The sequence below is a fragment of the Saccopteryx bilineata genome, chromosome 7 (assembly GCF_036850765.1).
Source record: "Saccopteryx bilineata isolate mSacBil1 chromosome 7, mSacBil1_pri_phased_curated, whole genome shotgun sequence".
In the NCBI taxonomy this organism is placed as follows: Eukaryota; Metazoa; Chordata; class Mammalia; order Chiroptera; family Emballonuridae; genus Saccopteryx; species Saccopteryx bilineata.
The window spans coordinates 57,743,181-57,758,316 of NC_089496.1; the positions used below are offsets into that span (position 1 = coordinate 57,743,181).

The 15,136-nt window shown below is 44.0% G+C and overlaps 1 protein-coding gene across 2 annotated transcripts in view; it reads right to left on the bottom strand.

Annotated features, from left to right (window-relative positions):
- OGDH (oxoglutarate dehydrogenase) overlaps positions 1-12,742 on the bottom strand; it is a 47,490-nt gene extending 34,748 nt beyond the window's left edge. Inside the window, exon 1 of one of the 2 annotated variants that reach the window (XM_066238222.1) lies at positions 11,122-12,742. The gene's annotated coding sequence lies outside the window, so the exon portion shown is untranslated. The remainder of the gene's footprint in view (positions 1-11,121) is intronic. The other variant, XM_066238221.1, reaches the window with a different exon arrangement.
- Between the last annotated feature and the right edge of the window lie 2,394 nt (positions 12,743-15,136).

The following is a 15,136-nucleotide window of genomic DNA, read 5'->3' on the forward strand; positions in this document are numbered from 1 at the left end:
CAGGTTTCAAATCACTTCCAACAATTCAGCATGCCTCCAGGCGGGGACACTGTTGGACCACTTCCGGTCAGCAAAAGGGGTCTTGGGAGGGGAGGGCCACCTGGGGCAGGAGCTGGGCTCACCACAGCCCTCTTTCTGGGGACTGAGTGAACTGGTGCAAATGGCTTGGGTGAGGTGCTCAGTATTTGCCTCAAAGCAAGCACCTGGCTGTGAAGCTGGAATCACATCCCACCTTCAGACCTACCTGAAGGAAATCCAAGCTCTGAGACATGCTGAGAACTACCCAGGAACAAATGTTCATGAACTATTCTTTATATCAGGCATCCCCAAACTACGGCCCGCGGGCTGCATGTGGCCACCTGAAACCATTTATACAGCTCCCGCCGCACTTCTGGAAAGGGGCACCTCTTTCACTGGTGGTCAGTGAGAGGAGCACTGTATGTGGCGGCCCCCCAACGGTCTGAGGGACAGTGAACTGGCCCCCTGTGTAAAAAGTTTGGGGACCCCTGCTTTATATCATTTATAAGGACCCTCCCCCTTAGCCCAAACATGACCAGAACACACTTTAGGCACACGGAGGGAGAGAGCATCAAGGTGCTCCGCTGCTCAGAACAGAGTCAGCAGGAGGGAAAAGCAGGGTAGGGGCTCTAAAAACACACCAAACGACAAAAAGCTGGTCCTTAAAAATTAAAGATGAGCAAACAATATATTTTGAATTTATCTCCAGAATGTAATTTTTTAAAAGATTTTATTCATTCATCTTAGAAGGGGGGGGGAGAGAAAGGGGAGGAGGAGCAGGAAGCATCAGTTTCTATATCCCCCTTGACCAGGCAAGCCCGGGGTTTTGAACCAGCAACCTCAGCATTTCAGGTCGACGCTTTACCCACTGCACCACCACAGATCAGGCCAGAAGGCAATCTTAACCCTTATGTTTTTTCACCTTAAAAGTTAAAAGTTTTAAGTTACTTCAGTAGTTTTCCCTGAACAGAGAATTACCATAGGACTCGGCAACTCCACTACTAGGGAGATGACCAAGAGAAATAAAAATATATGTCCCCACAAAACTTGTATATGAAGCTTCACAGCAGCATGATTCATACCAGTCCAAAACTGGAAAACCCAAATGTCCATCAACTGATGAATGGGTGTATAGAATATGGTCCAGCCACACAATGAAACAGTTGCAGACATGCACAATCGAACCTTGAAAACACCAAGTGAAAGAAGTCATTCACAAAAAACAACATGTGTGATTTTACTTATATGAAACCTTCAGAATAGGCAAATCTATACAGGAAGTCCCTTGGTGGTTGGCTGCCAGGGCTGAGGGCAGGAATGAGATGTACTAACGGATATGGGTTTTTCTTTAGGGGGCACAAGAACGCTCTAAAACTAGATTATGGTGATGGTTGCACAACCTTCTCATATACTGGAAAATGGGTGAATTGTATGGCACGTAAATTATACCTCAATAAAGTTGTTTTTTTAGTATGTCCAGAAAAAAATGTTAAGTGAAGCTATCAATGCCAGTAAAGTACACAAAATGACACTACTTAAAATCCATTAATTTCAAGATGCAAGTATAAGCTTGTATGTTTGACAAAAATAAGGTTTAAAAAGTGAAAGCCAAAGCAAAACTTGTTTTTAAGGGGTTGGGGCCTGCCTATGGAAACTGCGTGCTGAAATAAAACAACTTTATCTGTGCCTGAACCTTCTCCCATAAGGCAGGGCACACCCTAGGTCACCTCCCTACACACAGAATGGGGACATTGACTCTTGATGCCTATCAGCATCACGCTGGCTAGGCAGAGGGGTAATTAAAGAGACGAGGTCAGCAAAAACAGCCTGTACACAGCCTCTCGGGAAATGAGTCTTAGAGGGAAAACAGCACACATCATTACCCTGTGTTACCTGACAACCATGTTAGAAAGAACAATTCATCTTGAAAATCTTTCTTTCTTTTCTGTGTTTTGTTTGTTTGTTTCAGTCTCATTAGGGTTCTTGTGATCAATCAAGAACACAATGCTTGCTACGTATCAACTGCAATTGTTTTGGTTTTAGCAAGGACACAAAGAACACATGCCCAGAGAGAGCACAGGATCAATTCTCCCTTCTGAACTGAGAATCTCAAAGGATCAATGCCTTTCCCTCCTACGCTTCATCAAACACAAAATGAGAGACAGAGAGGTACTGAGGATCATTTTTTTAAGCTGCAGAGGCTGGCCTGACCTGTGGTGGCACAGAGGATAAAGCATCGACCTGGAGTGCCAAGGCTGCCCGTTCAAAACCTCGGGCTTGCCCAGTCAAGGTACATATGAGAAGCAACTACTACTATGAGTTGATGTTTCCTGCTCTCCCCTGCCCTTTACCCCCTCCTTTCTCCTTCTCTCATCAGCCTCTAAGATAAATAAATAATAAACATGGAGGCATTTTGCCATTACTAGAGAGAAATGACAATTCAACTGGGGGGGTGGTGGCAGGGGGGGCAAATAGGCAGAGTAATTCTAACTTGAAGTATGAACCTTAAAACAATGCCTCACTTGATATGCGTTCAGTTTCCTTCAGATTCCCGCCACCTCACCGTTTTTCTGTAATTATGATGCAAACACACAAGCATTCTCCACACTCTGAAAGTGTTTCTGTGATTAAACAATTACAACTTACCAAAAAGACCAATCAAAGATATCTCTTAAAAAGTTGAATTTCCCAAGGTAACCCTAAATGCAAGTTAATTTGGAATGGGTAGCTGGCCAGATCTGAGATCCATGTCTACAGTCAGAACCCAAACAAGCTTCAGTTTAGGGTCTGCAGGCTGATCTGCCCTCACTGACTGCACCCTTGATGGGAGGTGTCCTGACCATAGTGCTCCAGAGTGCAGTACACAGGCACTTTTCAAAGGTGTTGATTAGAATACAAATTATTAAATCTTTATGAAAAGCAAGGCCATTTGTCAATATTTATTAAAATGTTTAAAAGCACAAATAGGACCTCCGTTCCCCACTAATACAGATAAAGAAATGGAATGCTACATTTAAAACATAACGAAATGGGCCCTGGCCGGTCAGCTCAGTGGTAGAGCGTCGGCCTGGCATGCAGGAGTCCCGGGTTCGATTCCCAGCCAGGGCACACAGGAGAAGCGCCCATCTGCTCTCCACCCCTCCCCCTCTCCTTCCTCTCTGTCTCTCTCTTCCCTTCCTGCAGCCAAGGCTCCATTGGAACAAAGTTGGCCTGGGCGCTGAGGATGGCTCCATGGCCTCTGCCTCAGGTGCTAGAATAGCTCTGATTGCGGCAGAGCGATGCCCCAAGATGGACAGAGCATCGCCCCCTGGTAGGTGTGCCACGTGGATCCCGGTCGGGCGCATGCGAGCGTCTGACTGCCTCCCCGTTTCCAGCTTCGGAAAAAAAAACCCCAAAAAAACCCAAAATGGGAGATGGAGAAGAGGCAGACTGAGAAGAGAGACTCTGAGGCCGAAAGAAAGACACAGCATTGAGCTCTTGATGTTTCTTTCTTTCTTTTTTTTTGCTTCAGATATCCCAAACTAGGTGCTGGAAAACTGGCAACCCAGAAATGCCAACTAATGTAGATCACCCCCCCCAATAAGAGCCAGCTTCCTCTGGCCAGAAGACCAGAAAAGGGGCAGCCTAACAGGACATTTTTAGACAATAACTGCCCTACTCAACTCAACCCCACAGAAAACACTGTATCCCACCCCTAGCCCATGTGGTAATGTCAGAGGAGATCAGGGACTTCCATTCCCCCCCACCCCAGTTAGGTGACAATGAGCCCCCTCAAAAATGTCAGTGAAGGCCAAGAGGGAAGCCCAGATTCTACCCTCACTACTAGGTAGTACCCCTCCCTTCCTAGGCAGGGCAAAAACACAAAGGCCTAAGAGGAAACTTACACCCACACGGAAGATTCTAAGGAGGCTGGGTGGGGAGCCTGGATTGCATTTCTGCCCAGCAGTAACTAGGTAGCACCCCTCAGTCCCCCTCAGTGTCAGAGGAAGCTGCTCTACTCAGAGATTTAGGTAAGATCCAGTCTTATAACATAGCACTAAACATCCAGGCTGCAAGTGAAGATCACTCATCATGTCAAAATAAAAACTAAAAAAGATGTTCTTAAGCCCTGGCCTGTTGGCTCAGTGGTAGAGCATTGGCCCGGTGTGTGGAAGTCCCAGGTTCGATTCCCGGCCAGGGCACACAGGAGAAGTGCCCATCTGCTTCTCCACCCCTCCCCCTCTCCTTCCTCTCTGTCTCTCTCTTCCCCTCCCGCAGCCGAGGCTCCATTGGAGCAAAGCTGGCCCAGGCACTGAGGATGGCTCCATGGCCTCCGCCTCAGGCACTAGAATCGCTCAGGTTGCAACAGAGCGATGCCCCAGATGGGCAAAGCATCGCCCCCTGGTTGGCATGCAGGGTGGATCCCGGTCAGGCGCATGCGGGAGTCTGTCTTTCTGCCTCCCCTGCCCCAATTCAGAAAAATACAAAAAAAAAAAGATGTTCTTAACTGAGATCATCTTGGATGATCATCTTTTATCATCTTTTATCACTGGGGACTCTATAGACACCAGTACCAGGATGACACAGATGTCAGAACTACCTGGCAGATGTTAAAAGGGTCAGTATCAAAATGCTTTCACGAACAATCATAAACAAGCTTGACACAAATGAAAAATAAGTAGCCTCAGCAAAGAAATAGAAGATATAAAGAAGAACTGCATGGAAATTTCAGAACTAAAAACAACAAAATAAAAAACTTGACAGGTGAAACTACAGAATGGAGACAGAAGAAAATCAGTGATCATGGAGCTAGAATAAAATAACCCGATCTGAACAAAACAGAAAAATAGACTGAAAAAAAAAAAATGAACAGGGCCTCAAGGACATGTGGAACTATAACAAAAGACATAACGATGACGTGAATCCCAGGAGAAGAGGAAGAGGAAGGTGCTGTAGAAGTATTTAAAGAAATAATGGCTGAAAACTTTCTAAATTTGGCAAAAGGCATAAAACTACAGATCTAAGAAGCTAGGTTGGCCCTGGCCAGTTGGCTCAGTGGTAGAGCGTCCGCCTGGCGTGTGGAAGTCCCGGGTTCGATTCCCAGCCAGGGCACACAGGAGAAGCGCCTATTTGCTTCTCCACCCCTCCCCCTCTCCTTCCTCTCTCTCTCTCTCTTCCCCTCCCACAGCCGAGGCTCCACTGGAGCAAAGATGGCCTGGGCGCTGGGGATGGCTCTGTGGCCTCTGCCCCAGGCGCTAGAGTGGCTCTGGTCGTGGCAGAGCGATGCTCTGGAGGGGCAGAGCATCGTCCCCTGGTAGGCAGAGCGTCGCCCCTTGGTGGGCGTGCCGGGTGGATCCCAGTCGGGCGCATGCGGGAGTCTGTCTGACTGTCTCTCCCGGTTTCTAGCTTCAGAAAAATACAAAAAAAAAAAAAAAAAGGAAGCTAGGTAAACCCCAAACAGAATAAACCCCAAGATATCCACTCCAAGACACAAGATAAGCTAACTCCTGAAAATTATAGACAAAAAGGGGGTGAGGGTAAGGGAGTTATATTGAGTGGGACACTTGAATCCATGTTAACACAATAAGTTAAAATTAATAAAAAATTTATAAACAAAAACTACAGACAAACACGAACAGCATATTTATCAGAAACTACGGAGGCCAAGAGAAAGTGGCACAACATTCTTCAAGTGCTGAAGGAGAATAACTGTCAACCCAGAATCCTACATCCAGCACAAATATCCTTTAGAAATGAAGGAGGAATCAAACAAAACATTCTCAAGTGAAGAAAACTGAGAGGATCTGTTGCTAGCAGTGCTTTGATGAATGGCTAAAGAAAGTTGTCTAAACAGAAAGGAAATGAAAGAAGGAATTTTGCAATACTATGAAGGAAGAAAGAACAAATATTGAGTAAATATAATTTCCTTCTCCTCTTGAGTCTTTTAAATTATGTGTAATAGTTGAAGCAAAAATTACAATATGTCTGACATGGTTTTAAATGTAGAGAAAAACAGTTAAAACAATTTTCAAAGGGGGAGGGTAAAGGGATGTAAATGGAGGAAGTAGTTTCTATATTTCACCCAAACTGATAAAATCATGACTCCAGTGGACTATGATAAGTTCTGTATATATAATGTAATACTTAGTCAGTGTTTTTCAACCAGTGTGCCACGGCACAGTGTGCCGTGAGACATGGTCAGGTGTGAGTATAAATACATTTAGAAACTATATTATTAACTATATGTATAATATGTACTGTGTTAGTGTCATCTTGTGTCATTTTGGTAGGTGGTGTGCCCCAGGATTTTGTAAATGTAAAAAATGTGCTGTGGCCTGACCTGTGGTGGCGCAGTGGATAAAGCGTCGACCTGGAAATGCTGAGGTCGCCGGTTCGAAACCCTGGGCTTGCCTGGTCAAGGCACATATGGGAGTTGATGCTTCCAGCTCCTCCCCACTTCTCTCTCTCTGTCTCTCTCTCCTCTCCCTCTCTCTCCTTTCTATAAATGAATAAATAAAATAATAATAAAATAAATTTAAAAAATATTTAAAAAAAATTCTCTTTAAAAAAAAAAATGTGCTGTGGCTCAAAAATGGTTGAAAATCACTGACTAGACAACCACTAAGGAGCTATACAAAAAGATATATTCAAAAACACTACGTATCAATAATAGAATTTCAAAACAAAACTCAAGTAACCTACAAGAAGTCAGGGAAAAGAAATCAGAGAAATAAAAAACAAAACAGAAAATAAAGAATAAAATGGTAGATACATCAAGTCCTAACACATCAATAACTACATTAAATGTAAATGATTTAAATATACCAATTAAACGACAGAGAAAGAATCTACAAAAACACTCACAGAATAAGTGAATTCAGTAAGATCACAGGATACAATATGAACACACAGAAATCAATTGTTTTTCCACATACTATCAATGAACACATGAAATCCAACATTTTGAAAAAGGAAATACCTAGTATAAGTCTAACAAAACATGTGCAAGACTTGTACACTAATTACAAAAAACTGATCAAAGAAAAAACCTAAATAAATGGAGACGCACTGTGTTCATGGAGAGGAAGGCTGAAGAGAGATGCCGATTACATCCAAGCCGACATACAGGTATACCGTAGTACAGTTCCTATCAAAATCCCAGGAAGAGTTCTTTGTACACATAAGCAAGACTACCCTAAAATTCATATGAGAAGTCAAAGAAATGAGATTAACTAAAATAATTTTAAAAAAGAATAAAGTGTGATAAATCAATCTACCTGATCTGGAGATTTATTATATAGCTGCAGTAATCAAGTGTGGTACTCTTGATGAGATTGACAAAAAGATCAATGGTACAGAACAGAGAACTAGAAAACAGACCCACACAAGCACAACCAACTGAATTTTGACAAAAGTGCAAAAGCAATTCAATGTAGGAAGAAGTCTTTTTAATAAATGGTGTTGGTTGGATATCCACACACAAGAAGAAAATAAAAGAAACCACTCAATCTAGATTTTACATCTTACACAGAAATTAACTCAAAGTGGATCATAAATCTGAACAACACAGAGCTGTGAAAGTTAAAAATAAAAAGCTGTGGGCCCTGGCTGGTTGGCTCAGCGGTAGAGCGTCGGCCTGGTGTGCGGGGGACCGGGGTTCGATCCCGGCCAGGGCACATAGGAGAAGTGCCCATTTGCTTCTCCACCCCCACCCCACCCCCTCCTTCCTCTCTGTCTCTCTCTTCCTCTCCCGCAGCCAAGGCTCCATTGGAGCAAAGATGGCCCGGGCGCTGGGGATGGCTCCTTGGCCTCTGCCCCAGGCGCTAGAGTGGCTCTGGTCGTGGCAGAGCGACGCCCCGGAGGGGCAGAGCATCGCCCCTGGTGGGCTTGCCGAGTGGATCCCGGTCGGGCGCATGCGAGAGTCTGTCTGACTGTCTCTCCTCATTTCCAGCTTCAGAAAAATACAAAAAAACCCACAAAAAACAAACAAACAAACAAAAATAAAAAGTTGTGAAACTTAGAAAAGTATAAAAGAGAAAATTTTCAGTAACTAGAGTCAGGCAGAGTTCTTAGATTTGACATCAAAAGCACAAAGTAGACAAAATCGATAAACTGACTTCAGCAAATTAAAATTTTTGCTCTGCAAAAGATCTTATTAAGAAAATGAAGAGATTAGCTACAGACCAGGAGGAAATATCAGCAAATCACATATCCAAGAAAGGGCTGGTATCCAGATCAGTGGTTTTCAACTGATGGTCTGTGGATCAGTATTGGTCTGCAAATAATCTTCACACAGCATCAGGGTGGTTAACTCTGCAGACTGGCACAAAATTTCTGGTGGATTACCAGCTGAAAACCATTGAAGACTGTATAAAGAATTCTCAAAACACAACATTAAAAAAATAAAAAGCAAACAATTCAATTATTAAATGGGCAAAAAATATGAACATAGATGGCAAATAAACACATGAAAAATGCTCAACATCACTAGCCATCACGAAAATGAAAATTAAAACCAGAACGAGACATCACTACACATGTATAAGCATGGCTAAAATTAAAAAATAACATTACTAGATGCTGGCTAGGATGTAGAGAAACTGGATCACAAATACACTGTCAGTGAAATGTAAAAATGATACAGCCACTCTGGAAAACACTTTGGCTATTGTTTTAAAAAATAAATATAAAACTACCATACCACCTATTAATTGCATTCCTGGACATTTATCCTAGGGAATAAAAACTGATGTTCACATAAACACCTGTATGATGTTTGCAGCAGCCTTACTCATAATAGCCAAACAATGAAAACATGTCAGATGTCTTTTGGTGGGTGAACAGTAAAACCAACTGTAGTATATGTATAGCCTCAGGGTATCAAAAGGAACAAACCACTGATACATGACCCTGAAGAGTATTATACTGTGCGGAAAAAGCCAATCCCAAAAAGGCTACATACTGTATTATTCTCTTTACACATTTTAAAAATTGATTTTCGAGAAAAAGGAAGAGAGGAGAGATAGAAGGGGAGGAGAGAGAAGAACATCAAACCAGCAACCTCTGTGCTGCAGGACTATGTGCTAACCAACCAAGCTATCTGGCCAGGGCTACAATTCTTAACATGCCAAAATTATAGAACAAGAGGGCAGATTAAGTGGTTGTCAGGAGTTGGGGGCAGGAGATAAGATGAGGTGGCTATTAAAAAGGCAACAGGTGGGATCCTGTGGGAATGGACCTGTCCTGATCTTGTTATCAGGGTCAGTATCTGGTTGTGACACTGTACTGTAGGTTTTTTGGTTTTTTTTTTAATTTTTTTTTAATTTATTCATTTTAGAGAGGAGAGAGAGAGACAGAGAAGGGGGAGGAGCTGGAAGCATCAACTCCCATATGTGCCTTGACCAGGCAAGCCCAGGGTTTCAAACCAGCGACCTCAGCATTTCCAGATTGACGCTCTATTCACTGCGCCACCGCAGGTCAGGCTGTACTGTAGTTTTTGCAAAATGTTACTGTTAGAGGAAACTTGGCTAAAGGGATACTGGGACGTTTCTGTACTATTTGTTATAACTGCATGATATATTTGTATGCACATAAAACTGCAATTTCCAAAATAAATATCTCAATAACTATACAATTATTCCAAAATAAAAACTACCTATGAAAACTATCTAAAAATTCAAAAGGTAGATAATGAAGTATTTTTTTAAATGGAATATGTGAGGAAACTGGTTAAAAGCAACTCTTATATGTGATACATATAATATGTAACATATACATATAATAAACTGAGCATTTGTATATCAATGAAATCAACGGAAACTCATACTCCTCAAATTAAAGTCTTTGAAAACAACTGAATTGTGATAACAGTTGTGCAACTGTGAATACACTACAAACTATTTGTTTACTTTAAATAAGTGAATTGTACCTTATGTAAATTGTATCTCAACAAAGCTGTTAAGGGGGAAAAAAGTAAAATGTGGACAGTGGTTTCAAAAAGCTAATCAGGATACTCTCATCTTTCTCCAACTTTCCAAAAGTTAGTACTCAGCTAATCTGCAAAGCTAGAATAATACTGCATATTTTCACCTGGGGAAGGTCTGCTCAAAAATCTGTGAACGCTTCATTCACCCCAGGACACTCATCCGAAAGCTGCGCCGAGCCGTGTCCTGGAATGAGCGCCCATCATTGGAGTGCAGGACCAAACTCTGCCCAATTCTGGGCGAGGATCAGACGGGAGGTCCTAAGGGTCGGTACACAACCGACACTTATGTCAAGTAGACTTGTGAAAGGAAGACGGTCCGTGAGTGGCGTCTTTCTCTCTCCGCAGCACGGACTATCCAATCTGAAGAAGGCCGGGGTCGCTGCGGGGCAGATCTGCTCAAGGTCGTCACCCCAGCAGCTCGAGGGGAGAAGGACGGACACCGTGGAGTGCTAAGGCCGTGGGCTGCTGCATGGGATCTGCTCCCCGAGGGCGTCACCCAAGGAGGACGGGCACAGAGGGGTACTGACTACGGTAAGTACTGAGTGCGGCGGGGCACCGAGCAAGTGGGGTGCTGCAGAATAACCCGCTCCGCAAGGGCGTCGCCCAGGAGCTCAGGGACGACTAAGAGAGGAGCCGCCCCCGAACCGTGCCCTGGGATGCGGAACCCCGGACCCGCAGCCAGCAGACTACAGCCGCTTCAAGGGCGCGCCGTCCGTCAGTTCCTCCGGGCGCACAGAGGACGCGGCTGGGCGGTCCCACGTGACGCCTCCCCGACCTTGGGGGTCACCCGGGCTACTGTGCCCGTACCCTCACATCCGCCGCTCGGCCCGCCCCGCGCCCGCCACAGCCAATGGCATGCCGCTCCGCGCCCCGCGCGACCTCTGCGCGCGTCCGCACCCGCCAATCTCCGCCCGCCAGGAGGCGCCCACCGCGCCATTGGCTTCCACAACTGTCCGTCAGACTCCCGTCCCGCCCACCCTCCCCCGTCAGCCCCGCTTGGTCCAGCTTCACTCCCTGTCACCGCGGCGCCGGCGACAACAAGGGCGCGGCAGCCTCGCCCTCTACCGCGACTCCCGTGCTCTGCCCGACGGGCATGGAGCCTCCACATCGGGTCAGATGAGGCAGCTGGGTACGCTTACCTATCTCCAGCTCAGCTCCACCCGAATGAGGCGCCGACACCCCACTCCGGGGCACCAAACTCTGGGGCCCGCCCCGGCGCGTTACGTCAGCACGTAGCTCCGCCCCCGAAGAAGTCCCCCGCCCGCGGGCGGGATAATGACGTCACAAAGCAGCGCCGCAGTCGTCCGCGGCGCGTCCTTGGAGCAGCGTGCCGGTGAGGAGTCTGCGCCGGTGGGTGACCTTGGGTTCGTGGCACCGGCTTATGAGCTGGGTCTGGAAAGGTGTCTGCGCGGTACCAGCAGTTGGGGGTCGGAGGCCTGTGAGTGAGAGCTGAGAAGATCGGACGGGAAAGAACCTTGGTCAGCGGCGGTGGAGTGGGAAGCAGGCCCCGGCGCGTCCCGGCGTGCGTGGAGCCGTCGTGGACACGAGGGTTTCCGAAATGGACATCCGTGTTGCTGTGGGACGCTGGGGCCTTCGGGCGGTGCATCGTGCCATCCCACCCCATGCAAGTGGGCATCGGCTTTAAGACGTTTTACTTACTGCTGAGAGAGAAAAAACGCTGTTACTAAGACTGTACTCTCTGATTGTAAAATGCAGCCCTGTTTCGAAATGGGAAATAATACTGTATCAGTTTTGAAATACAGAGGAGGTGGTCAGTCACATAGTGAGATTAGTCCCTTGCAGGAAGGCGAAAGCCTCATTTCGTGCTAACGTGTTTGCAGCTCCCCTTTTTTGTTCTTTACCTTTTTGACAAGGAGACATCAGACCTTAGGCTCGGGACTTTCGGTGGCCATAATACGAAGCTAGAACTTTCACTACTTTGTCTTCCTCATTTGTGAGTTTTTGGTATTTATGACAAGTGATACTGCTTTTTCTTTTTTGCACCGATGGTAGTTTTCTTTGTAATAAATTGTTCCATTTGAAGACTATATTAACTAGATATTAGTATCGGAAGGTGGCATCCAAATGACTGACATTAGAGAAACGCCATTCCAAAATGGCCCGAACTGTTCTGTGTATTTTCCCAATAACTTCAAGACAAGGATTGTACCCTGTAGGTTAGCAGAGAGAGGATACTGGGGTGACAAGGGCAGTGATCTGTGATCGTTGCACGGAGGTCACAAATAACGATATGGGCGGGAACTCAGCCTGGGGACTAAGTCACCCACCCACTTGTGGCTGTGACATAGACTTAGCGCAGTTTCTAAATTTCTAAAAGGAAAAGGCAAAGTTAGAGATGTTTTTGTTTTGTTCTTTAAGTGAGGAGTACTGTATAAACGCTTGTAAGAACAAAGTTGGGCTGATGTCTGTGTGGGATAAGGATCTGGAAACTGGGAGAAGGTGAAGGAACCAAGGAACAACTTAGGAATATTGTTTTTCTTCCTTTTTTTTTGTGGTAAAATATGAAAATTTTTGTCATTAAAGTGTACAATTTAGTAGTATTAATGACATCCACAGTGTACAACCATTACTACTATTCCCAACTTTTTCACAACTCCAAATAGAAACTGTAACCACTAAGCAATAACTTCCTGTTCCCCTCTTTTCTCCCTCTCCCTCTTCTTTCTGTCTATAAATGGACAATTCCTGGCACCTCACATAAGTGAATTCATACAGTATTTGTCCTTTATATGTCACTTATTTTACTTGCATGTTTCAGTGTCCAACCATGTTCTAATGTGTCAGAAATGGCTGGATACATTCCACTGTATGGACATGCTGCACCTTGTCTATTCATCAGTTGATGGACATTTAGGTTGTTGCCACCTTTTGGCTATTGTAAATAATGCTACAATGACCATTGGCTTATAAGTATCTGTTGAGTAATTGTAATTCCTGAGTATACTTGGTGGGTCATGTGGTAATTCTATGTCTAACCTTTTGAGGAAGTGCTAATCACCATATTGCATTCCACCAGCAATGCACGACCAAGTAGCTCGGTTGGATTGATTTGTTGTTCCATTTATTTATGCATTCATTGGTTAATTCTTGTATGTGCACTGACCAGGGATTGAACCCACAACTTGGGTGTATCAGGATGATGCTCTATCTAACTGAACCACCCGGCCAGGGCTGATTTTCTTATGTTGAACTATTCTTACGTTCCTGGGACAAATCCCATTTCGGCCTGACCTGTAGTGGCACAGTAGATAGAGTGTTGACCAGGAATGCTGAGGCTGCTGGTTCAAAGCCCTGGGCTTGCCCTTCAAGGCACATACCAGAGGCAACTACTATGAATTAATGCATCCTGCTCCTTACCCCCACCTGTCTCTCTTTCTTTCTCTTTTCTAAAATCAATAAAAATCGTAAAAAAACAATCTCACTTGGTCATGATGCATAACGTCTAAATATGCTGTTGGATTTGGTTTACTAGTAGTAGTTTGTTGAGTTTTGCATCTGTATAAGTAGGATTGGTGTTAAATCTCCTTTGTTTGGTAGGATTCACCAGGGAAGCCATCCAATCCCATACAGGTTTTGGTTCTTTTGTTGTTTTTTGTTGCTGTTTTGTCTTAATTTTTTAATTAAAAAAAGATTTTTATTGATTTTACAGAGAGGGGGAACAAGAAGTATCATCTCTTGGTTGCTTCACTTTAGTTGTTCATTGATTGCTTGTTGTATGTGCCTTTACCCAGCAAGCCCAGGGTTTTGAACTGCAGCATTCCAGGTTGACACTCTATCACTGTGCCACCACAAACATAAGAACCAAATTTTAGTTCTTATGTGTAGGTAATTTATGTTTTTCTAGTAATTTGTCCCTTTCATTTAAGTTGTCTTATTTGTTGGTGTGCAGTTCATAGTATCCTTTTATTTTTGTAAGATCACTAGTAATGTCTCTACTTTGATTTCTAATTTTAGTAATTTTTCCTTTTTTCTTTGTCTAGCTAAAGGTTTGTCAATTTTGTTGATCTTTTCAGAGAGCCAACTTTTACTTTCACTGGCTTTTAAAATTTTATTTATCACTAATTTTTACATGTTTTTTTCTAGTTTTGGGTTTAGTTTGCTTTTTAAATTCTTTATTTTTTTAGTTCCTCAAAATGTAAAATTAGGTACTGATTGATATCTTTTTTTTTTAACAGGGACACAGAGAGAGTCAGAGAGAGAGAGATAGGGACAGACAGACAAGAACGGAGAGATGAGAAGCATCAATCATCAGTTTTTCGTTGCAACGCCTTAGTTGTTCATTGATTGCTTTCTCATATGTGCCTTGACCGTGGGCCTTCAGCAGACTGAGTGACCCCTTGCTCGAGCCAGTGACCTTGGGTCCAAGCTGTTTTTTTTTCCTCTCTCAAGCCAGATGAGCCCACACTCAAGCTGGCAACCTCGCAGTCTCGAACCTGGGTCCTCTGCATCCCAGTCCGACGCTCTATCCACTGCGCTGTATCTTTTTTAATGTAGACATTTACGACTACAAATTCTCTGAGCACTGCCTTCACTGCATTTCATAGCTTTTGTTCTGATATATACGCTTTTTCATCAAAGAATACATTCTTCCTTCATTGAATGAATGTTTATAGTAGCATGGTTCTATATGCTGGGGATACAGAGGTGAATACAACAATAGACAGGCAGGATCTATGTTGTGATAGAGCAGGCATTTAGGGTCAACCAGTAAGACAGCAGTCAGTTTCAAATTCATAAAACGGTACTGTGACAGAGAATGCAGTAACACTGCTTTAATTTTTGTTTTAAGTAGGTGACATTCACATGGTTATGTTTTGCAATGTCTCCCTTGTATTTCTGCTACCTCTCACCTTATTATCTGCTGGCCTACCAGACCCCTTTTCTGCCAGGAGTAACTGTTTATTTGTTGGTCATGAAGCAACCCGGTATTAGTGAGAGCAAAGGTGGAGAGAATTCAGGACTTGGAGAGTGGCAATTTACCAACTACACTGCTCATAAAAATAGATCAGGGAAATGTGCAGATAGTACTTTCAGCCTTTTGCATAGTACATTTTCACCAATGAAATAAAAGTTGGTTTTGCATCTCATTTGCATAATTGAACAACTTTCTTTGACTTGTTTGCTTTTCTGATG